Source organism: Ptychodera flava, chromosome 20 (genome assembly GCF_041260155.1).
Source record: "Ptychodera flava strain L36383 chromosome 20, AS_Pfla_20210202, whole genome shotgun sequence".
NCBI lineage: Eukaryota > Metazoa > Hemichordata > Enteropneusta > Ptychoderidae > Ptychodera > Ptychodera flava.
In genome coordinates, this window is record NC_091947.1 from 18443962 (window position 1) to 18469614 (window position 25653).

Below are 25653 nucleotides of genomic sequence, written 5' to 3' on the forward strand. Positions count from 1 at the left end.
TTACATAGAGTTTTGTCACTGTGTTGCATCTATTGTCTGATGCGTTTGATTGCCTAATGCGCCAAAGCAGGCAAGGGAAAATTATTAATCTGTGGACGCTGTCAACAGATAATCACCGGGTTAACTTTGACAAAGCCAACAACAAATGCAACGGCCAGGGTATAACTGAAGAGGAGAAACTCCTGAAAAGCTGTGTCCAGAGAAACACACTTTATGAGAAACATCTGCTAATTTACAAACGTCAGCAGTCGACTCATCCCTGAATTATTTGCAAGAACCCCGGACAAGGACTCCAAAGTCTCCCTATAACCTCCCAGGGATATTCCGCATCTATACAATGGATTAACAAAAAGGGCTTGTCTCTGCCTCAGATAGCCCACGGCGCAGTTTATGTCACAGAAGGTCGCGTGACCCGATAGGATCGACGTCGTATCTATGAGGTCATAGTTCGCAGGTACCATTTCAAACGAACATTTGAATTGCAATAAATATGATAGATGCATTGTGCGCATGTTCTGCGCACAGGAAAAACAATACTGTACGTTGCACCAGTAAATGTTTTATAAATAAAGTTCCACAAATGAAACAAGCGTTGTGCAGCATCTGAAAAATTATAGCTTATTGGTTAACGTTGGCTGAATATTATTGTCATTATTGAATACTTCCAGACAGCCAGTTAGTTTCAAAGAACCCCTAAGTTTCAGACTCCCTAAGTTGCTGTAAATAATTAAAGTCTACCAATCATATACGACCCTCCTAGCCGCTGCATACTAGTAGACCAATCTATCACGTTTACTATGTTGATAGTTTTAAAGAAAGTGAACGTTATTCTCCGAAATTATGAAGTTTGTCTAAACATGTCTCCCTTGAAAATACATCTAAACTGGGTTAGAAGGTCGTTAGGATGGCTTAGAATGTATTTCTCCCATTTATCTCTTTGCGTTATTTGCTATTCAAGACCCCTCATAGATAGATAGTGGCACACTAGCAGTTGTAAAATCCTCCTTCCATGTTATAATCGACTCCATCAAAGTCATTTTGACCGCTTACAAGTGGTAGAACGGTCTAGGCCGCTGTTGTCTGAGTCAGACGGAATGTTCCATGAATGCTTTCTCCTCAATGCGACGTTTATGATACTTTTGATACTCCCGTTCGCGTTGAATGCCAGGTGTGGCACGGTCCATTTCCACACTTCATAATATGTTAATGGCACAACGGCTGTTACATCGACTTTTAAAGGACTTTCGGTATTTTCCTCACGTACTGCAATTTTTCACCGTATTTCGGTGAATCGGAGCATGATTGATCGTGCAGAGATCTAGTGTTGCACACGGAGAGTAAGCCAGGCCATGTCTGTGAACTTTATTGTGTTGTCAAATCGAATTTCGGTCCGGACCGAAGTGTCATTCATAGGACATCTTTGTAAAAAACAGGTAGCTTTAATTTTTGAAGGAAATTGGTTTTTGAAAGGCTCTTCAGATGAAAAAAACCGACAAAATGCCGTGCTTTTCGCGTAGAAGATCAACGCCCTAGCCATGTAAATACATGTATATGGGCAGTATGTGCACACATTTCACGAACATCTTAGTTTTAGGATCATAATTCTATACAATTTTTCTTTGTTTCTTCCCCTGTCTTTTGTGCCTTTCCCGTCAATTCTATGATTGTGTGCGCACGTTGGTGTGTGTCTGTGTGTGTGAGTGTGAGTGTATGCGTGAATTGAACAATAGGTAAATGCATGGCTGTGGATAGCAGTTACTTACTTTGTGTGTTAGCCTCTTTGCCTTAGCTGATATTCAACATAACAGCATACACTATACACGGCAGGAAATGAAATCAGAGTTTGTAAACAATGAACAACATAACTTGGAAAGATAACAGTTACAGTTCTTCCAGAAGGTGAAGGTCGTATTTTAGAAAGGGTACTTTATCAGGGACACGAACAAGGCGGATATAGACTTTACGTTCAGTCGGTACATCTGGCATTCTGATAATGGTTCCGTTAAGGTTCAGCACCTCATAGGAACATGAATATTGAGTACCCTTGCAAATCAATGAAGGTTTTCCTCGAAGTCTCGTTATAATTTTTTCCCAAATGATAGTGCACACGTGACGTTCACCACGCCATTTGCCCACCGAACACCGCCTTATGACTAAACGCAATCATTTTGATTATCAAAATTTTCTATGAATGAAATATCTTCGAAACACCGAGATTTGAAAAAAATTGGCCAAAATTTGTGTAGATGCCTATGCTTCCCCATATACGTTTATGTCGTGAAACATCACGCATCAAACTGTTCTTTCATTCCGACAGAAAAGCTTACTTAAAACGGAGGAGGAGTGGTTTATTCAAAGCTGGTGAAAATGAACCGCGCAAAAAGGCCAAAAACGGGTATTCGGCGAGTGTAGATAGGATCCAAAGCATAGAGACGTCAATGTGGCTCATTGGGTGAGGTTAGTCACGTGGTTGAGGTGGAACCTGACAGCCCTTTCGTTTGCACTCTCAGAAGTCTGGCATGTAAGGCGGATCCGTCTCTGTGTGAGACCGACGTTAGCAGATCTGTTCTTGTTTGAAAGGACGGAAATTTTCCACGTTTGTCCACAATTTTGATCGTCAAAGCTGTTGTATCCTCGTGTTCGAGGAAACGTCCTCTGAGTCGACTCCGTAAACAGCAGGTAAGTCATTTTCAAAGAGAATCAAGTGTAAGTGGTGTCACATTATTTAAAATCCATTGATGAGTTTCTGGCTTGTGTACTTGATGCAAGACAAAGTCTAAGGCCAAGGTGCAATTTTGATGTTGAGGTGTTTATACGATTACAGTCTGCATGGAGCAGGGTCTGTCCTGTACGTGTAGCCTGCATTATGTGTTAGCTTCACAAAGGAGAATCAGTTACGTACGCCGAGTCATCAGGTGGCTATGGATGGCTAGCTATTAACTCGTGAAGACCTCTCAGGAAGCCTGGCTAGTCAGCTGGAGTCTTTTACCATAAAGGTGTATCTAAAAGCAGCCGTATTTTCACATACTTCACGATCAGATTTGCAGCTTAGAAGCCCTTCAATGTCTTACCCACGCTCATGTGAATTGTGGAAATTGCACGTAAACCCAAAGATATAAGGAAAAAAGGTAACGGCCCTGAGTGGTCGAGAACTTCCTTTCATTTTATTTTATGGTATTGAAACATTCGTGTAATGAGTTACAATCTGATCACATTTACTGTACTTCATGCAGGGTTTTGAGTCTGGCATCAAGTTTGCGAGTCAATGGTTGTTAGAAACTGTTTTGTGGTATTTTTGTTCATGTATGTGATTTTCTCACTTGGGTTCCTAAACGTTCGCTAATGGTGTGCCAGCATATGTGCACTATAAGAATGCCGGTCACATTACTTCGCGTTATTTTAGTCAGCGGATAATGGCAATGCCGAAAATATAACTGTTGAGATAAGTTTGGACAATTGGTAATAGATACCGAGAGATACGCCATGGGATACATAAATTGCTGTTCACACAAAACAAATGTGGACTGAGTTGTTCGTAAGAGGTTGCTTCAAGAGCACAGCTATTGAATAACGAAAATATGAACCAGATGCCTCGTATCGTCCTCAATTGCACATCCATCTTTGTATGCGAGATGATGATTCCGAGTCACCGTTGCTAATAGACAGCACATCTCGAGAGCATTGTGTGAAAACAGAGCAGTACATCCGTAGTTAAATGTTCCCTTTGAAAAACTGTCACAAAGAACGTTTTCACGGCAATGGAGCGTACTGTAGAACAGTCCACAAGAGTGCTCGTCCGGCTTTCACAAAGTGCTAATATCTTGCGAATTACTCGTCTGCGCTGAACAACTGGCGGCCACAACGTGCGGTTGTCAACGATTGAAACTGTACGCAACGCATAACAGTTGGCAGCTTGTTACACTACTATGCAACTAATATTTGTCAGTAAAGCTGAACAAAATGGTTGCAGCTCTGTAAACGTGTATGCCTATAAGGAAACTCCCCGGCTCAGACTATTGCTCCACCGCCGCAGGCAATGTGCCAATAATTATAGACATTATGTGCAACGAGCGAGTGCTAACGTAAAAATGAAAGCTATTATATGGGCCTGTGGTGAGCACCTGGTTTGTAATTTCCCTTGCTAGGGCTCTCGAGGATCATGAGCCAAAATGTGATGGAGTTTAGTTGATTACCGGGGAGACTACTGGTCGCTGCAATAGAACCACTTTCCGGTGATTGAAAAGAGAGTAATTTAACGTGAAAATGTGAAGATGAATTATGAGTTTCAAATTAATCCATTGATCACATCCCATGTTGGCGACTGATTGTAATGATGTTGTTTGAGCAAGCGAAGTGACATTCGTCGGTAGGTGGAAGCCAATTGAGGTGTATGGGGTGCTAGAAGATATATTAGTGATAAAGAGATAGTCAATTATACAAATCGCATTACAATGATGGGACAAAGCACAGGGTATCGCATGATCTCAATGTATGTTGCAATACAATTTACGCTTCGAGCAAATGAAGTTTCCTCCATGACAATTCCCAGGACTGAGATTGTACCGAGTCAGAAGCTAAGGTACTGTCTACTCTATCATCGGCAGCAACGCTGAAAGTTTTTCCAGTGGCTGCTTTTGAAAGGTCTTTATCAATAATGAACGGGCGAGGCAATGGTGAATCCTCGATTGACCCGGCGATAACACTGGAACCTGATTCTTTGTGCATTATTCATTGAGTAAGACGTCGCTTTGGCGTTTTCTCATCATTTGACGCGATAAGAAACATGTGTATACAGATCTAAAGGTTGGCAATTTTACTTGTCAAAGCTTGGGTCTTGGGAGCCGTCGACTCTGAATAATTTTCGGTGCCCACAAGATCTCAAAAATATGTGACTTCGTCGTCAGGAAAGGAGTTAAACCGTGATAGTAAAGAGTCATCCTGCCCGGGAATGTTCAATATGTAGGACGATGCACAAGAGACACTGTTCAGCGGATAGAGAGTGACACGGTAGACAGATACATCTATAAGGCAGCACATCAAAACGAAACTTCCGACATATAATTTAAGCTAATCAAATAATTCGAAGTGCCACTTTGCTCAGGCACTCAACTTAACAACAGAAAGTACTACCACTACCATCCATTTCAACCTGATCTCTACTACCACCTATCACCCACCTACAGCTAATCATCACTACAATCAATCAATCAATCAATCAATCAATCAATCAATCAATCAATCAATCAATCAATCAATCAATCAATCAATCAATCAATCAATCAATCAATCAATCAATCAATCAATCAATCAATCAATCAATCAATCAATCAATCAATCAATCAATCAGTATAAATTTCTATTGCGTTACACATTATGGTTAGATCACGCTGTATTCTCTGGTGACCAGGTGGCTGTAAAGTTTCGTTTTAAAGCTTCCAAGCTGATTGAATTTCTGATGTCAAGTCTGAGTGGGTTTACCACCGCCGCCGCTGCCGTCGACGTCACCATCATGATCATGATCATGATCATCATGATCATGATCATCATGATCACCACCACCTCCACCACCACCACCACCACCACCACCACCACCACCACCACCATCATCATCATCATCATCATCATCATCATCATCATCATCATCATCATTATCATCATCATCATCATCATCATCATCATCATCATCATCATCATCTCATCATCATCATCATCATCATCATCATCATCATCATCATCATCATCATCACCATCACCACCACCACCACCACCACCACAACCACCACCACCACCACCACCACCACCATCATCATCATCATCATCATCATCATCATCGTCGTTATCACCATCACCACCACCATCATCATCATTATCATCATCATCATCATCATCATCACCACAACCATCATCATCATCAATGGTACCAGTACAATCATGATGATCAATGTAAACAACATCAAGCATTAAAAACACAACGTCTGCCTTTTTACAGGGGATTGGCAACTTCGATGTTTTTTTCTTTTTTTGCATTGTGTTGACTTTCCATTCGATGAACTGAAAGCAGACCCCTCTAAGTAACACGATGCAAGGAAAGGATGAGCTTACCCGTCAGGGCTAGGTAACATCCAACTATTTTAAATATCTTCTATAAGAGTGCACACAATTATGTATATACTTCCCTTTTCCCTGACTAGGGCAAATATAATTCGAATTTCTGTTTCGTCTGTAAAACGGAGTTATTTCATAACAATGGCATTACCTATACCCATTTAGTCTCCTAACCAATGAATTAAAAGATAGAAAGAAAGTAGCAAGTTGAATCTTTTCATGTGGCAAAATGTTACCGCAGACATTTTACAAGTACCAGAATAAGGGTTTTCCTGTTGTCTAGTACTTCCTTCCGATTTCTGTTGTCATTAACTTTTCATGAGATATACAAGACAAATTTTTGTGGACTTATCTCTTCAGTTTGAGAAAAAAACATTCATTACGAACAACTTAATCCGTCGCTGTCTGATGCTCTTCTTTTGTTACATCCGCCGCAGTTGATGTCTGTAGATACGAGGGGATCGTATTTCCCGATGCGCCACTTAGTAAAGGGTTGGCTTTGAGAGAATAAAAATTATGATTACCAGTAACTCCTCTGCTTTTACGTTTTACTTCTTTCGTCTGCGAGCTTTACGTTGTTTATCTTTCTCGTTATTCGCTGCCTAGAACCCAAGGCCAACTCCGCAAATGGGGCCATCCAGGTCAAGTGAATTTGTAATATTAATCCAATCATGGATGCCGACGATAATTGGAGGGCTTGTCACACTTACTGTTCTCTTGTAGCGCCACTAGTTTCCCTTCTTAAAGTAGTCGCTTCCGCTTCATTACGGGATGTTGTATTTTTCTGCTCTGAAACTGTGAGCCTGAACTGTGCACGCGAGATTCTTATATTTTTCAAAAAACTTAATTGACGATGGAATATTAAACACACACTACAGACACCTTGTTAGTATAGTTTGTAAGGTTGAGATGGAGAGTCATTCTGGTGGTCTTTTTTCAGTTTTCTGAGAGTATTTGTCTTAATATACTTAAGGTACTGCACATCAGTCTTGTGATTATATCAGTGAAAAAAGCTGTCCAAGTCTTTATCTTGACTAGAAACTTTCCCTAACTGCCAAAAGAGCGGCTACTACAGCTATATTTATGGCAAGTAACCTCAATAATCAGTTTTTAAGCAGCAGTGGTTTTCATAGTCTATATCTAGCCCTCGTAAGCGGAAGATTTCAAGTTCATTGCAGAGAAGTTTAATACCTGCGTCTGCGCAGCACCGCTTAGATGTAAATGGCTAATATTAATGGCAAATCTATTAAAATATTATAGCGTTGATTGTGTCTGGTTTGACACGCGTTGTATATCTTTGGTTGTGTTGGTCAGCTTTGTATCAATTTCAGAGAGCTTGGGTTTTCTGTGGGTATCATGTCACCTGGACAGAAGTTTACGATAGCATAATTCAATATTCTGATTTCAGTAAGGATTTTAGCCAAGAAATTTACAAAACCCCTATCATACATTGTTCATTGCCTAGTTCGACGGTATTGTGTATGCTTTCTTTACATCATGTCAATTGTGTTTATTGCTCTTTGGCACGTGAATATATCACGACTACTATCAATGGTTCATTTTGTATGGTATATAGCCTATCTAAGGTGGCTGGGCGTTCCTTAGATAACGTATAGTTTTCTTGTGATATGTTACCAATCTTTGCTAATGCTGAAATCTTTAGGCTAAACTTTTCAGCGTCAAATCGCCGGCTCGGGCTCGTCATTTGGCATAAAAGACAGAGTCTAAGATTCAAGCCACGACAACATATTCACATTTGCATGCAATCGTAACATGACACTGTACAAATTCTGACTTATTATCAGATAAATTTCCCTTCCCTTTTTCAGCATGGATAGCATTCATGATTATGAGTCGCGATATCTCCAAATCTAGAAACGTGACTCGTTGATTATTTGTTCGACGACGTTGAAGCACGCTCGGTTCCCCCGATTCAGTGTTATCTTTGCTCATATGAACAAGCAGATAACCTTGTCGAGGAAGATCATATCATACCTGGCGAGTTCTCGATAAGGTTTCTCAATGTATACCATCCATTTGCGATGGCTTCTTTATTTGATCATGACATTCATGTCTAGCCGGCGGTGAGAATAAATTTACCGACAGCATTTACCGTGACCGAGCTGAGAGATTAGAGGAGGCATAGCCGGTTCAGTGACCAGGGTAGCGAGTTCGTGGCCTGGGTATGACTCGCGTTATTTGCCCCCTGAGCAAGGCACTTTACTTCACATTGTTTTTTTTCTTTTAATACCTGGGAGAAAAGTGCATCTTACCCTGTAATTTGGATTCAACCTGTCGGGCATAGGAGAGAATAAGTGAACAGAATAAAATGAATCAATAAATAACTGGCTAATCAGGAGGGCGACATTCGTAGAAGTAGGACTTAAGTACAGCTGCTGTTCCCTAATGTACCAGTGGAACCCTTGCCAAATGACAAGGCCATCGGAACATCTCTTCCAGAGAGCAGTTTCATTGTAACTCTAAGCGCCACTGAGCATTGTTTAACTTTGGATATTTGGCGCTATACAAATTTGCTAGACAGATAGACAGATAGATAGATAGATAAATAGATAGAAAGATAAAAGAAGATCGCCTCAATAATATCAGGACCCCGTTGAAAATTAAGGCTTGCTGCCCTCAAAAGTTGTTTGATGGATGAGGCAGAAATTGGTGTTTAACGCTAAATGCATGTACTTTTTTTCAAAGATATATATTCTCAGTATCAGAGCACTAGATCTGATGAATCTCTCTACACATAGTTATCATAAAGACATTTGACAAATTTCAAGCTCCTCATTAGAAATAGCGTAACTCAATTGAATATTCATCGAACTTTCTGAAAATAAATGTAAAATAATTGCTAATTAGCATATTTAAGGAATTTTCACAATCAGATGATGTGTAACTGGAAAGCTTTGACATAGAATGGTGACTTTTGCTACGTAAATTGATGATACGTAACATAGTAAAGAGACATTTAAATGATTCACCTCATATAATTAGTACTGTGCATATTAAATAAACATTTATAATTTCCAATATCTTTCTGAAAGGATGGACCAACCCGTATGATTCTTGCTTCAGACATTCCTTGTACAAGGGTATGACTGTTTTTTTTTACAATTTTATGTCAGGTAATTAATTATTTGTGTAATAAATGATATTTTTAACTGAAACCATGCTTTACTGTTGACTGCATAAAAGTTCATACACTGTACAGGTATTGCTAACAACAACGTACCAGGTAGCTGACAGACATAAGATCTAGAACAAGATTTTCAAATGGCGAATTGCGAGACATCAGTAACATCCAACGTAAATGCAGTATTTGCGCTAAAGACTTTGTAGCTATTTTAAGGGATTTCCAAACAAAAAAGTGCAAACAATTGAAGCAACGATTTCGAGACTCAATTTATTCAATTTTTTGACCTTATGTAAACAGAGGTCACTTTGTTGGGCACTGTGACAAATATAGTAAGTGCCTTTCTGTGAATGAACAGTATGCTATGTCTATTAGCGCAAAATGCGAGGTATAATGATATTCAAATATGCAGATTACATTAATGAGTATTGTTTCGGTATTAAAATTCTATGCTAATGACCCTTAATCAATGTGGAATATTCATGTTCCTCGGATCTTGCATTGTATATGCTATGTTAGCTGACTTGATGGCCGATCTTATGAACTTAAAATTGTTGGCATCACACCGATATCTTTTACAATTCTAGACTCATAGATGGCTTATAAAGCTTTTCCAAGCCTTACATTGAATCTCATAAATATTCATAGCTAGTTTTCAAGCGGTGAACATTTTCTCTACTACCTTTCTCAGGTTATACGTTTCGTCGACGCACGGAAAAATAATGCTATTGTGTCATCGTATATGTAGTTTTAAAACATCGTTCGAGATCATATTTGGGGGAACTCAAATAGTGCAAGGTACGTTAAAGTGACAAAGTCGTGGCGTGGCTGCAGACAGCATCTTTTGGCACCGCTAATCATGGTATGGTCATAAAAATGTGTTATATTAGATATTCATAATTACATGTATGACATGAGCACACAAAATGGCATCAATCGCACTGCATGGGTTTGGGGTTTGTTACGTTTGCGCAGAATATGTGAGGGACGAAACAACCTGTCAAACAGGCAGTGTATATGAAAATACATCTTTTGTGACAAATAACATGACAGTGTAAATGGGCGACTTAAATATCACGTCGCAGTCAACCGTTAATGGAAGCACAAATCTCAAGGCAAACTTGATAGAAACAGATTCAACGTTCGTGCATTCAATGTACTTTAGGTGGTCCTGTAGGAGCGACGCTGTGAAAGTTTCAGTTGTGATCGACTGTTCCATATTTATCAAAGCATAGTTGAAGCCCGTCAAACGAACATAGCCAACATAAAAGAAATGAATAATAAAAAAGGATGTGCTGTGCGTTAATAATTGATAAAAGACTTCATATAAATTTAAACTGCCTTTATGAGAAAACTGTCCCACTTGGCAGAGCTACGGCGGCGTAGCTATCAAGAGAAGAACGTCGCATATTATATTTAAAAGTTTCTGCTGTCCTGCGGGCGCAAATGTCTGTCTTAGCAATAGCGCCGGCGGTGCTGGCAAACGTTTGATTGCGGAGCGAACGTGACTTTCCCCATATCTACGGCTGTGAAGTGGCACTTTAAATCCAGCAAATTACGCAAATCTAATTTCCATTGTCCCTTGCGCTGATGAGTTATTTTCATGTCGATGGTGCTACTTATTTTGCGACCCTTCGACAATAGCGGCGATGTCCCTTTGACCTGACACCGAACGGAGAGTGACATCAATCGCGTTCAGTAATGATTGTTGCCATGGTAGCCCGTAGATTGATCATTACGCAAATTCAGCGGGGAGAATTCGGACCGTCATTACTTTGATTGCCGAAATTGGCTTCAGCGGGACAGCTTCTTCCCGCGACTTGATTGGAGCTATACTACATGCACCAAAGCATATCGCAGAGTGTGGTATTATTGCTTTTCTTAGAACAAATTGATGATAGGGGTAGCTGGGAATGAATCAGTGATTTCCTGCAATGTAAATGGCCCTCTTTGTTTTTTTTCTGATAGCCCATAAAAGAAGAAACCAAGGAATTTGTGAGATCCATAGCCGTTAAAATCGAAATGTTACTCGCACAGACTTGATTTCGGCAAGAACCATATGGAAGGGTGAGCTTATTGTTTGTAAGAAGGCTTAAAAACCTCGAAAATTTGGGAACAGTGGCGATATAATTCCTACCATCTACATTGACACATTTCAAAAGAAAACGTTCTTTTATTCGAGTTCAAAGCTAGATGCCTCGTTGATGGGAGCAAATTGCTCCAATACTCTCGCGAACATGACACTTTTATCCCTCTACACTGTTCGTGACAGGGACAACGAGTGTACCAAATCTTTCTGTGCCCCCTCAATTTCCTATTTCCAAAACCAGTGCTGCGCGCCAATTTTAGGAAGGTGAGGCACTTCGCCCGGTTTTCACTGTTGCTTGCTACGCGTGATTCCGGACTTCGTGGTTATAGATGAGGCTTGGGTTCTCGGGTTAATCACCGTCGGAAAGGGACTATTGTTGCAGAATTACACTTAAAAGTTTCAAATGTCAAATGTCATTTGTAAGCGACTGATTGCTTTCTTGTTAAGACTTGCCGCGCACTCTCCCCACCCTCTCCGCCTTGTTTGCAACCCGCGGCAAATCTGCTGTTTGTCTGCCAATCTTAGTAAAGTAGATCTAAAAGCTGTTGTTATCAGGCTCTGCATTTACCTACAGGGCAGCACAGAGATAGTCTTCCGTGCACAAAAATGATGAAGCCCACACTTAATTGTATCGAGTACGGATGCTTATGTCGCGAGGACTCTCCAAACGATCAAAGTTAAAACGCTGCAATTGTGGCACCAGAGCACAATTTTAAATGTTACTTTATGAGTTTCATGCACGTGTGAAATTGAGGCTTACAGAGTGAGAATGCTTTCAAACTGTCAAAGGAAATTTACATCTTCAGGTAGAAGTCATTTACATACGAGGCATGTTGCGATAGAGATCCCCGAGGGTTTCGATAAGATGCTCTAGATGTCAACATTTACTTTCATTTGAACTTATGGGTAATATAGGATCACGAATTTATCGCATTAAATGGAAAGTCTTCGTCAGTACCGTTCAGCTTTGTGTTTCCTCCCTTCAGCGACAAACAACCGTACGAGCTGAAAAGACAAGCCAGGTATGAATTAAAAGGAAACTCACGGTGTGAAATTTATTTAACAGCAGAGGCTCGATTTGTTTTCGCATAGGCAGTTCATATATAACTTCCTGCCTGTTTTCTTGATTTTAGGTCAGAAACCGTGACAGTCATTTGATATATACTATGGATAACGCTAAAAATGAAATATCATGATTCTGCATCGGAGGCACCGGAAAATAACGCATCGTTTTAAAGATCCATTAGCTGTAACTTTGGTCAGTTTTTTATCGTGTTTGTTTCTGTGTATCATCTGCAGCTTCTGGTTTGAATCCCTGAACCATGGAGAAACTCCTGATATTTAGCTTATAAATATACCCTATATGAGTATAATCTGCATTGTTATTGCTTAAATTTTGTATTCAGGTCCGGACTAGAATACATTTATCAACAATAACAATGGGCATTTCACATATACAGGCTGTGTTGGCAAGCAAGACGCCGGGCATTGGTCATAATGATCGGATTATAGTAAAATTCTGTAGTTGATACATTGAAACAGAGTAGTGAAAAATTAGTCAACAGTTACAGCTAATGTCCCTTTAAGTAAGGGAGCCTTCAGTTATTATGAGGGGCAGGGTCGGAGGAAATTTAGGGTGGTCCATCATGTAAAATGTGACCCTCCCCTCCCTCCCCTCCAAACTCAAAAGTATGAAATGTGTGTATAGCCTTGATAGAACTGCACAAGTGACCCTCACCAATTTGCATGCGAAAAAAGTGACTTCCCTGCGTGTCACAGTCCGTATCAATGATATCTTATTTGACATATCATTTCTTATTTGACCTTTTAACTTTCAGCGAATGCTTTTAACCTTTACAAATAATCACTTTAATGCAAGGTTTCAAGTAATATGATGATCACATTTCACAAATAATTCTATCAAATACTGCAATACAATTGGCTATTCAAAATAAAAATTGACAATACAATGTAGCCGTAATGTTTACCTTCATTTATAGTTTGGCTAATTGTACAGAGGCCAACAATGTAGTTTGTCAAGAATATTGTTACAGCCTAAAAGTCACTATTGAAGAACATTTACCTATAAATGCACTGATATTATAGCAAGTTTTGAATATGTTTAATAGTTTACCCCAAGACTACCATGAGAAGTAAATAAATACTTTTTGGTGAAATTCGAATTTCATATTTCTTGTTCACATCTACACTTTCAAACAGCCTATTCTGATCAAATACATTTGTATCAATTGTCAAACACTTATAAAAGCACAGATCTAGTAAGTGCAGTCTTGTAAAAAATTATTCATAGTTTTCTCATAGACTGCCATGTATAGGAAAATCAACATCTTCGGTGAAATTCCAAAATCAAATTTCATGTACACAAATGTTCTTGTAACCATCCCATTCTAACCAAGCACATTTATATAAATTATCAAAGGTTATGAATGTACAAACATAGCCAGTTTTATATTGGAAAAAATTGCTCTTACTTTTCTCATATACTACCATGTATAGTGGATCGACTGTGTGTGACTTTCGATGAAATTCCAAAAATAAATTCCTTGTACACATATGCACTTGTAACCACCCTGTTCTAATCAAGTACATTTATATCAATTATCAAATGTTCATAAATTCATAAACATTGCCAGTTTTATATTGGAAAAAATTGTTCATAGTTTTCTCATATATGCACTTGTAACCACCCTATTCTAATAGGTACATTTATGCCAATTATTCAACGTCTATAAATGCACAGATACTGCTAGTTTTATATTGGAAAACAAGCATTTATGGTTTTCTCATAGAGTTCCACATTTTCGGTGAAATTCGAAAATAAAATTTCTTGCATACATATGCATATCAAATGTCTATAGATGAACAAATATTGCTAGTTTTATTTTCGAAAAGCAAATATCTTGTACACAAATGCACTTCGTACTTCCCACTCAAGCAAAGTATATTGATAACAAATTACCAAACACATATAAAGTACAAATATACTGTTGCTTGTTTTCAAGGGGAAAATTATTAATTTGCCAAACCGACTCCAATGTATCATGATTTGATATTTTTGGACGAAGCACTATGTCGGCCACATTGCGCAAAAAATGGTGACCCTCCCCAAAAGGCATGCGTGAAATTTCATGTCCCTTCCTAACTTGAGCGAAAATTGTGACCAACGCCTGAAAAAACACTGGCCTCCCCCTGTAATTTCTCTCCAGTCCCTTACACAACTCATTCAGAGTTTGGATTGATCTGAAACTTAGCAATGTAAATTGTGACCCTCTCCCCAGGTTAAGTTTCAAATTGTAAAATGTGACCCTCTCAAATTCCTCCGCCCACCTCATCATAATAACCGAATGCCCCTGATGAAAGGGGGTCGCTCGGTTCGTCAAACAGTTGAGCAGACGTCACTTGGAAGGGGTTTTAATTAATTATCTACGATCTGTATTGTAAGATAGCGGATGCAAAGTGTGTGGACTTGCAGAATCCCTAGAGACTGGTGTTCCCCGCCGAATCCGACGTGACACCCTTCACCGTGAGGTGACAGCTACAGGTGAAAAACTCTGAAGGAACGAGGAATTCATGTAGCAACATCCGTGGTATGAGGTATGCTACAAGCCTGTTGTTTTAGACTCTCCCCATGAATAAATTGAAACAATATTTAACAGCTGAATATGACAAGTGCTTAAAATATGGAGGTAGGACACAGACTACCTACACGATGAGAACTAAAGTTTCTTGGCAGATTTGTAAATGTAGGCGCGAACGAGTTCCGCCGCGTTGTTGATACCTTGGAGGTATTTCGTGGCGCCACTATTGTTTTAGTCCAAGGACGTCAATGAAAGGAGAACGTTTTATTTTAGAATATGAATCAATACCAGCAAGGCAGAATTATAAAGATACAACTGTATAACCCCTATTTGTAACAATCAACCTATTTGTAACAAAATTTAATTTTCAAAAAAATTCAAAAAACTTTGCCGTATATGTTGAAATATTAATAAAATATGCATATTTGTATGTTTGAGGGCAATTTTCTTTTTTTTTCCTTGTCAAAACTCATTTTTCCGAAACTGCTTTTGTTACAAATTGGGTTGATTGTTACAAATAGGGGTGACATGTGTCAACCCTATTTGTAACAATCAACCCTATTTGTAACAAAACCTAAATTTCAAAGAAACTTGGCCGTATTTGATGAAATCTTGATGAAATATACATATTAGTATGTTCGGGGGCAATTTTCTTTGTTTTCCTTGTTGAAACTTTTTCCGAAAATGCTCGTGAGATTAACTTTCGTTGTGCAGGTTCCTAGGGATAAGAGCCCTACACGTAAGATATAATCAAGTCGTGCAGATACATGCCAAAGGTTTGTTTTGGGGCAATTTTCACCATTTTCGGTCAAAAATGTTAAAAATCTTGTTTTCTGACCGAAATCATACTAAACCTATATGGGGTTAACTTTTGTTACAAATTGGGTTGATTGTTACAAATAGGGTTGACGTGTCAACCCTATTTGTAACAATCAACCCTATTTGTAACAAAATTTAACCAACTTGAAGGTAGTTTTAATTTTCAAAAAAACTTGGCCGTATTTGATGAATCTTGATGAAATCTTGATGACATGTACATATTAGATGTTTTGGGGCAATTTTTATTTTTTCCTTGTCGAAACTCATTTTCCCCGAAAATGCTCGTTAGATTAACTTTCGTTGTGCAGGTTGCCTAGTATAAGAGGCCTACTCGTAAGATATAATCGAGTTGTGCAGATAGGTTTGTTTGGGGCAATTTTCCCAATTTCGGTCGAAAATGTTAAAAATCTTGTTTTCTGACCGAAATCATACTAAACCTATATGGGGTTAACTTTTGTTACAAATTGGGTTGATTGTTACAAATAGGGTTGACGTGTCAACCCTATTTGTAACAATCAACCCTATTTGTAACAAAAGTTAACCAACTTGAAACAAAACCTAATTTTCAAAAAAACTTGGCAGTATTTGATGAAATCTTGATGACATATACATATTAGTATGTTTGGGGGCAAATTTATTTTTTCCTTGTCGAAACTCATTTTCCCCGAAAATGCTCGTTAGATTACATTTCGTTGTGCAGGTTGCCTAGTATAAGAGGCCTACTCGTAAGATATAATCGAGTTGTGCAGATAGTTTGTTTTGGGCAATTTTCCCCAATTTCGGTCGAAAAATGTTAAAAATCTTGTTTTCTGACCGAAATCATACTAAACCTATATGGGGTTAACTTTTGTTACAAATTGGGTTGATTGTTACAATATAGGGTTGACGTGTCAACCCTATTTGTAACAATCAACCCTATTTGTAACAAAATTTAACCAACTTGAAAGTAGTTTTAATTTTCAAAAAACTTGGCCGTATTTGATGAAATCATACTAAACCTATATGGGGTTAACTTTTGTTACAAATTGGGTTGATTGTTACAAATAGGGTTGACGTGTCAACCCTATTTGTAACAATCAACCCTATTTGTAACAAAATTTAACCAACTTGAAAGTAGTTTTAATTTTCAAAAAAACTTGGCCGTATTTGATGAAATCTGATGACATATACATATTAGTATGTTTGGGGGCAAATTTTATTTTTTCCTTGTCGAAACTCATTTTCCCCGAAAATGCTCGTTAGATTAATTTTCGTTGTGCAGGTTGCCTAGTATAAGAGGCCTACTCGTAAGATATAATCGAGTTGTGCAGATAGCTTTGTTTTGGGCAATTTTCCCCAATTTCGGTCGAAAATGTTAAAAATCTTGTTTTCTGACCGAAATCATACTAAACCTATATGGGGTTAACTTTTGTTACAAATTGGGTTGATTGTTACAAATAGGGTTGACGTGTCAACCCTATTTGTAACAATCAACCCTATTTGTAACAAAATTTAATAATTTGTAAAAAAACCTAATTTTCAAAACACTGGCCGTATTTGATGAAATCTTGATGAAATATGCGTATTTAGGTCTATATTTTGGGGAAATATGTCGTTTTTCCAAAAAAATATGTTTTCTAAAATTGCGATGTGGTTTGTTTTGAAATTGGTATACAGGTTTCTGGAGATAATTCCTTCAAGATGTATTGAATCGTGCTGATCTATGCACGACTCTTTTTTGGCAATTTCGCCATTTTTGCTAAAAGAAAAGGTCAAAAATCTTCTTCTTAGAATCTACTCAATGCCGCTGCTTTAAGTTATACACTTGTTTTATTGTAGGCTCTTGTTGGTTGTTTTGGCAAAAGGGTTTTTAATCCTTCCCACTTTTCAAGTTCTTCCAAATATTTTGACGGGCTTTCTTTTTTATCCTTTGTTTTGATATGTGTTGAGCCTAAATGTTGTTGTGAAGATCAAGTCATTTTATGTTGTGAATGTTTGTTTGTTTGTTTTTTCTATTTACGTTTTTGAGTATGGTTTCTGTTTGGTTTATGTTGCCGTGCATTCTCTGTCTATTAATTTGCTTGTGAAGAATTCTACTTTTTTCTTGAAATCGATTGGGTATTGCATGTAGGCGAGTATCTAAGAATTTCGCCTTTGATGGGTCCCTTAAAGGTTGTTTTTGGGTGATCCTCTGAGCAGGCATTGGAACGTTCCGGTTGGTTTTGCATTTGTTTTAATATCAAGAATGATTTCTTAGTTTTGCTTTGAGCCCTGAAATATCGGAAAAAAATACCTGAAACGTCGGAAAATGTTGTTTTTTTAGGTATTTCTCAACTGTAAATTTAAATGTTGAATGCATTTCCTTTATTCTAGGGCTCCAGTCAGTTTGTTTCGTGTTTCGATAAAGATGTAAATGTCATCTCTAAATCCTTTTCAAAAGTGAATCACATTCTGGTTTTCGGAGATGATTTCCAATTCCAGTCTATGAAATGCGATAAGATTTTATTCCAATGATATTTTAAAAAGTACTAAACCGAATTTGATGAAACCTTGTATTTCGAGTGGTCAGGGCGTAACTTAGACCTGATTCCTTTTGCAGTGTGTGAATGCTTAATAACGGTAAATTTGCATAGTTTATGATTTAATGAATCGGTTATATTTTCAGAATGTCTGCATCAAAGTCGCTTGAGATATTGCACGTATTATGGTCAAAGTAATTTTTCTCGTACATTTCATGTAGTAAATTTTTGATACTCTGATTGTGTCTGCGTGTCATCTTTTAGAGTTTAGTGTACTATTAGGTGTTTCGAAATTGTCTTTTAAGTTGTATGTATGTATTCAGTCAGTTAAGAAGTTTTTTAAATGCTCTAGGTCTGTGTCAAATGAACCGTTCAGTACGATCCTTAAATGGGTTAAATTTGCGACGGAGTTAGCAGCGAGACGTGTGCTTAAATACAATTATTATTATTATTTTTATTATTAGTGTTGTTGTTGTTGTTGTTGTTGTTGTTGTTGTTGTTGTTGTCATCAAGTCTACCACCATGGCATATTTCGTATCATAAACCTCAAGAGTTAGACTATCATCAACGATGTTATTATCTGCATCGGCCGCACCACTTCTTAGATTCGGAGATTTTCGTTCTGAATACTCTTCAGAATCAAGTTTCATCTCTACTTTTTATGTTCATAGAGATCACGATAACATTCAATAAAATTATGATTACTCAGATCGAGAAGTATTTGTCCCTCGAATTCTAAAACAATGCACTTGATGATATTTTTTGTGATATTCTGAACTACTCGGTTATTTGGGTGACCGATACTATAAGGTAAAACACCAGATCAAAAGTATCTGGAACATAAACGACTCCACTCTCTATCTATGGACACCGTATGTGTAGTGTCTCACCTATCCGTGCTGGCTTGGATTATGAGTATCTACATGATGGGTCCTTTCTGCCTTAATTCCATATGGTTTTCGGCTGCTGAAGCTTGATAAAATTATCGATTTTACGGCATTGCCATTGCTGTACGGCATTATTATTGGAGTAATACAGAGAAAAATACGACTGAAGGAGGAAAAATTTCGAACTCCAGGGCGACGTGATTGAAGGTTTTTAAAATTTAAAGTTTGATGATGATTTAAGTTACCGTGAAGCATCCTTTACAGAGGCCGACCAAAGTCTCGGTGGCCTGCAGATGGATAGGATAGGCAAAAGAAAAAAGTTGTCCTGTTCCGATAACCCGACCTACCCTATTTTTTTGGCTGCGACCCTAAACTTTTTAGCGCAACGTAAACACGGAAGTAACAAAAAGACAGAAAACCCCTCTAAAATCACGTGTTCGTCACCTGATACTTGATTTTTGTTTGGGACGTCGACGTCTTTTATGTATTTAGTCCTTTAATATGTATGATATGGGGTAGATACGCTTTTTCTGGAAATGTTGTGGTAAGTATTAGATCGCCCTGAACCCCTGAAAAGTGCATATTTAACAAAAAATAACCAGCCGACCTACCTGCCCTATTTGAAACCATGTTATTGGAAGAGCAAAATTTATTTTGTGGTTTTAAGTGTTACAAATAGCGTTAACTTTTGATACAAATAGGGTTAGTATGACTTCTGTCAGAAAAGAAGATTTGTTTTGCATTTTTGACCAAAATTAGTGACTGATGCCCCCCAACAAATTTTGGCATGTATCTGAAAACATGATTACCTCTTAGATGGAGGCCTTTTATCCCTAGAAACCTGCACGCCGAAATTTTATCTAATGAGTAGTTTAAGAAAAAATGAGTTTCGACAAGGAAAAAACAAAGAAAATTGCCCCCCGAATATACTAATATGTATATTTCATCAAGATTTCATCAAATACGGCCAAGTTTTTTTGAAAATTAGGTTTTGTTACAAATTGGTTAAACTTTGTTACAAATAGGGTTGATTGTTACAAATAGGGTTGATTGTTACAAATAGGGTTGACACGTCAACCCTATTTGTAACAATCAACCCAATTTGTAACAAAATTTAACCCAATATAGGTTTAGTATGATTTTGGTCAGAAAACAAGATTTTTAACATTTTTGACCGAAATTGGTGAAAATTGCCCCGAAACAAACTTTTGGCATGTATCTGCACGACTTGATTATATCTTACGAGTAGGCCTCTTATCCCTAGGAACCTGCACAACGAAATTTAATCTCACGAGCATTTTCGGAAAAATGAGTTTCAACAAGGAAAACAAAGAAAATTGCCCCGAACATACTAATATGTATATTTCATCAAGATTTCATCAAATACGGCCGGTTTTTTTTTGAAAATTAGGATTTGTTACAAACTGGTTAAATTTTGTTACAAATAGGGTTGATTGTTACAAATAGGGTTGACACGTCAACCCTATTTGTAACAATCAACCCAATTTGTAAGAAAAGTTACCCCCATATAGGTTTAGTATGATTTCGGTCAGAAAACAAGATTTTTAACATTTTCGACCGAAATTGGGGAAAATTGCCCCGAAACAAACCTTTGGCATGTATCTGCACAACTCGATTATATCTTACGAGTAGGCCTCTTATACTAGGCAACCTGCACAACGAAAGTTAATCTGACGAGCATTTTCGGAAAAAATAAGTTTCGACAAGGAAAAAATAAAATTTGCCCCCAACATACTAATATGTATATGTCATCAAGATTTCATCAACTACGGCCAAGTTTTTTTGAAAATTAAAACTACTTTCAAGTTGGTTAAATTTTGTTACAAATAGGGTTGATTGTTACAAATAGGGTTGACACGTCAACCCTATTTGTAACAATCAACCCAATTTGTAACAAAAGTTAACCCCATATAGGTTTAGTATGATTTCGGTCAGAAAACAAGATTCTTAACATTTTCGACCGAAATTGGGGAAAATTGCCCAAAACAAACCTATCTGCACAACTCGATTATATCTTACGAGTAGGCCTCTTATACTAGGCAACCTGCACAACGAAAGTTAATCTAACGAGCATTTTCGGGGAAAATGAGTTTCGACAAGGAAAAAATAGAATTTGCCCCCAAACATACTAATATGTATATGTCATCAAGATTTCATCAAATACGGCCAATTTTTTTTGAAAATAAATTACTTTCAAGTTGGTTAAATTTTGTTACAAATAGGGTTGATTGTTACAAATAGGGTTGACACGTCAACCCTATTTGTAACAATCAACCCAATTTGTAACAAAAGTTAACCCCATATAGGTTTAGTATGATTTCGGTCAGAAAACAATATTATTAACATTTCGACCGAAATTTGGGAAAATTGCCCCGAAACAAACCTATCTGTACAACTCGATTATATCTTACGAGTAGGCCTCTTATACTAGGCAACCTGCACAACGAAAGTTAATCTAATGAGCATTTTCGGAAAAAATGAGTTTCGACATGGAAAAAATAAAATTTGCCCCCAAACATACTAATATGTATATATCATCAAGATTTCATCAAATACGGCCAAGTTTTTTTGAAAATTAGGTTTTGTTTCAAGTTGGTTAAATTTTGTTACAAATAGGGTTAATTGTTACAAATAGGGTTGACACGTCAACCCTATTTGTAACAATCAACCCAATTTGTAACAAAAGTTAACCCCATATAGGTTTAGTATGATTTCGGTCAGAAAACAAGATTCTTAACGTTTTCGACCGAAATTGGGGAAAATTGCCCCAAACAAACCTATCTGCACAACTCGATTATATCTTACGAGTAGGCCCTTATACTAGGCAACCTGCACAACGAAAGTTAATCTAACGAGCATTTTCGGGGAAATGAGTTTCGACAAGGAAAAAAATAAAATTCGCCCCCAAACATACTAATATGTATATGTCATCAAGATTTCATCAAATATGGCCAAGTTTTTTTGAAAATTAAAATTACTTTCAAGTTGGTTAAATTTTGTTACAAATAGGGTTGATTGTTACAAATAGGGTTGACACGTCAACCCTATTTGTAACAATCAACCCAATTTGTAACAAAAGTTAACCCCATATAGGTTAGTATGATTTCGGTCATAAAACAAGATTTGTAACATTTTTGACCGAAATTGGTGAAAATTGCCCAAAACAAACTTTTGGCATGTATCTGCACGACTTAATTATATCTTACGAGTAGGCCTCTTATCCCCAGGAACCTGCACAACGAAATTTAATCTCACGAGCATTTTCGGAAAAATGAATTTCAACAAGGAAAACAAAGAAAATTGCCCCCGAACATACTAATATTTATATTTCATCAAGATTTCATCAAATACGGCCAAGTTTCTTTGAAAATTAGGTTTTGTTACAAATAGGGTTGATTGTTACAAATAGGTTGACACATGTCACCCCTATTTGTAACAATCAACCCAATTTGTAACAAAAGCAGTTCGGAAAAATGAGTTTTGACAAGGAGAAAAAAAGAAAATTGCCTCAAACATACAAATATGCATATTTTATTAATATTTCAACATATACGGCAAAGTTTTTTTGCAAATTAAATTTTGTTACAAATAGGGTTGATTGTTACAAATAGGGGTAATACATATGACGGCATTATCCTGTGGAACTTGTTTTACATGTCTCATGTAAGCATAACCTAAAGCTCGTCCATGTGTATGACCTTTTAATATGTACATGATACATATTTTGCCGCAAACAGTTTGGGTCCGGGTCAATTTCAACTTAAAAAACACGACACCATAACGTTCACATTTGGGATCAGTGTCGATGAAATCAATGAAGATTTTTCTGTTAAAAAAACTTTATGAAGTAAAAACAGAATACCATTAAATCACATTATCAAAGAAGACAATGATTCTCTTTCCATCCAGACATTACATGTACTTATATCTAATGTTGCAACCCTGTTCAAAGTGTGGAACCTTCGACCATGTTATCATAGGATTGTATGACACTCTATGAAAACAAATGTTCATTCTAAAGACAAAATTTACAAAAAATGTTAGAGAAAAGCTCAGAGACCATACACGTCAAGTGGTATTCCCAACATTTAAATCGTGGTCGTGTGACGTTCAATATTTTTCTGTTCTCCATTATTTTATTCTGTTCGTAAACGAATTCCTTCTTTTTTATACTATTCTATGCCAGTTGCGTCTTTTTAGTCCCGACGGACACCGTCCGTGGGGACTTATAGATTTTATCATGTCCGTGCGTGCGTGCGTGCGTCCGTCCGTGCGTGCGTGCGTCCGTCCGTCCGTTCACGCAGATAGCTGAGAGATGCCTGGAGCGATTTCATTCAAACTTGGTACAAGGATTACTTCATATGTCATACATATGCACCTCGATTTGTTTTGTGATACAATCCAATATGGCCGCCAGGCGGCCATTTTATTACGATTTTTCAAGTACAGAGCCATAACTCAGACATGTTTCAATCGATTTTATTCAAAGTTGGTACAAAGACATTGATCAATGTCATAGATATGCATATTAATTTGTTTTGTGATACGATCCAATATGGCTGCCGTGCGGCCAGTTTGTTACGATTTTTTCATGTACAGAGCCATAACTCAGGTATATCTAAACTGATTTTATTCAAAGTTGGTACAAGGACATTGACCTATGTCATACATATGCAGGTCGATTTGTTTTGTGATACGATCCAATATGGCCGCCAGGCAGCCATTTTATTACGATTTTTTTTCATGTACAGAGCCATAACTCAGACATGTTTCAATCAATTTTATTCAAAGTTGGTACAAGGACAATGATCAATGTCATAGATATGCACGTGGATTTTTTTGTGAAACGATCCAATATGGCTGCCGTGCGGCCAGTTTGTTACGATTTTTTCATGTACAGAATCAAAACTCAGGCGTATCTCAACTGATTTTATTCAAAGTTGGTACAAGGACATTGACCTATGTCATACATATGCACCTTGATTTGTTTTGTGATACGATCCAATATTGCCGCTAGGCGGCCATTTTATTACGATTTTTTCACGTACAGAGCCATAACTAAGACATGTTTCAATCAATTTTATTCAAAGTTGGTACAGGGACATTGACCTATTTCATACATATGCTCGTCAATTTGTTTCACGTCATGTAGCAGTATCATGTCAATTATTAAAGTTTCGTAATTAGGCTGATATGTCAAGAAATACTGCATCAAATTTCATGAAACTTTATACAGATGTTAAGCTCACATTGCTTTAACAGTGAAAAAGACATTTATCAGTGTCATTTTAATTAATTTGTAATTGCATATGTAATGAACTTTCCTAATTAGAGTGATATATCCACAAATACAACGTCAAATTTGATGAAACTTGATACAGATGTTGATCTCATAGTGTTGTAAATACTACATCAACTTTTATGAAATATGGTACCGGTGATAATCTGTTAGTGTTAGGATAGTATGCAAATGTTTTGCAACATCCTGTTGATTAATTCCTAGTTGACTCATTTAATGACCTTTTGGATGGTGGCCTACATTGGTTTTATGTTTTCATCACCATGGAACTCATTCTTGGCCATTGAGCGCCATCTGTATCAAAGTATTTTTATCACAGACCTAATTAATGAAGAGGACTCTATCCTCTCTGAGGACTAATAATCAAAGTACCTATTAACAAGTGGGGACTGTGTCATCAACCATGACTTGTTGTTTCTAGATCAGGTCCACTGCCTGTATCGGTTAGATAGCGCATTATGTCATAGGCACGAATAAGCGCGAAGACTATTTCGTGACATACTCAATCAGGATGGAATTTTCTCCCGTGAATTTAGGGCGATGACAGCTACAGGTCAAAAATCTGAAGAAATGCAGAAACAATAAACATACCATCGCACTGTTTTGAGAAAAAAACCCAAAACGAAACACTTCACGACTCTGGCGAGATCAGAGGTTCAGATGGAGAGTTGATAAGACGAGAGAGCTGAGAATGTTGAAAAGTAATCTTTCAAATCCATAAAGTTGACTGGCATTTTATTGAACGCGTAGGTTCGAAGTCGATCGCATTCCGAGGCTTTGATAATATTTTCCTTGATTGCGAATACCGAACGAAATTGAAATGACCCGTGACCAGGTCTCAATATTAAGAGCAAATTTACTTCAATGTTCTCGCTTTTATTATTATTAACCAACTCAATATTTGATTATTGTACTCTCAATGTAGTAAGTCTTGAAGCAATATCTTTATATTCGAGTTGTTAACGCTATAGTGGCTAGGATGTTTGACGAGTTTCTTTCTTGTTTCTGCGTATCAAACATTTTCGTGATCTGCATTAAAAATATGAAAACGCGTATATGCCCGGCAATTATCGTAAACAATATGTGTGTCTGATGCATTTAGACAATTTTAATGTCGACAGAGTCATGGCAGTCTTACCGTTACTCGCATTGAAATATAAGACAATTATCATTTCAACACACTTCAGAGAGTGG

At 37.5% G+C, this 25653-nt stretch overlaps 1 protein-coding gene across 1 annotated transcript in view; it reads left to right on the top strand.

The window, feature by feature from the left end:
* Positions 1 to 2500: 2500 nt before the first annotated feature.
* Positions 2501 to 25653, top strand: part of LOC139120219 (probable G-protein coupled receptor No18) — a 130382-nt gene continuing 107229 nt past the window's right edge. The window contains exon 1 of the mRNA XM_070684425.1: positions 2501 to 2679. The gene's annotated coding sequence lies outside the window, so the exon portion shown is untranslated. The remainder of the gene's footprint in view (positions 2680 to 25653) is intronic.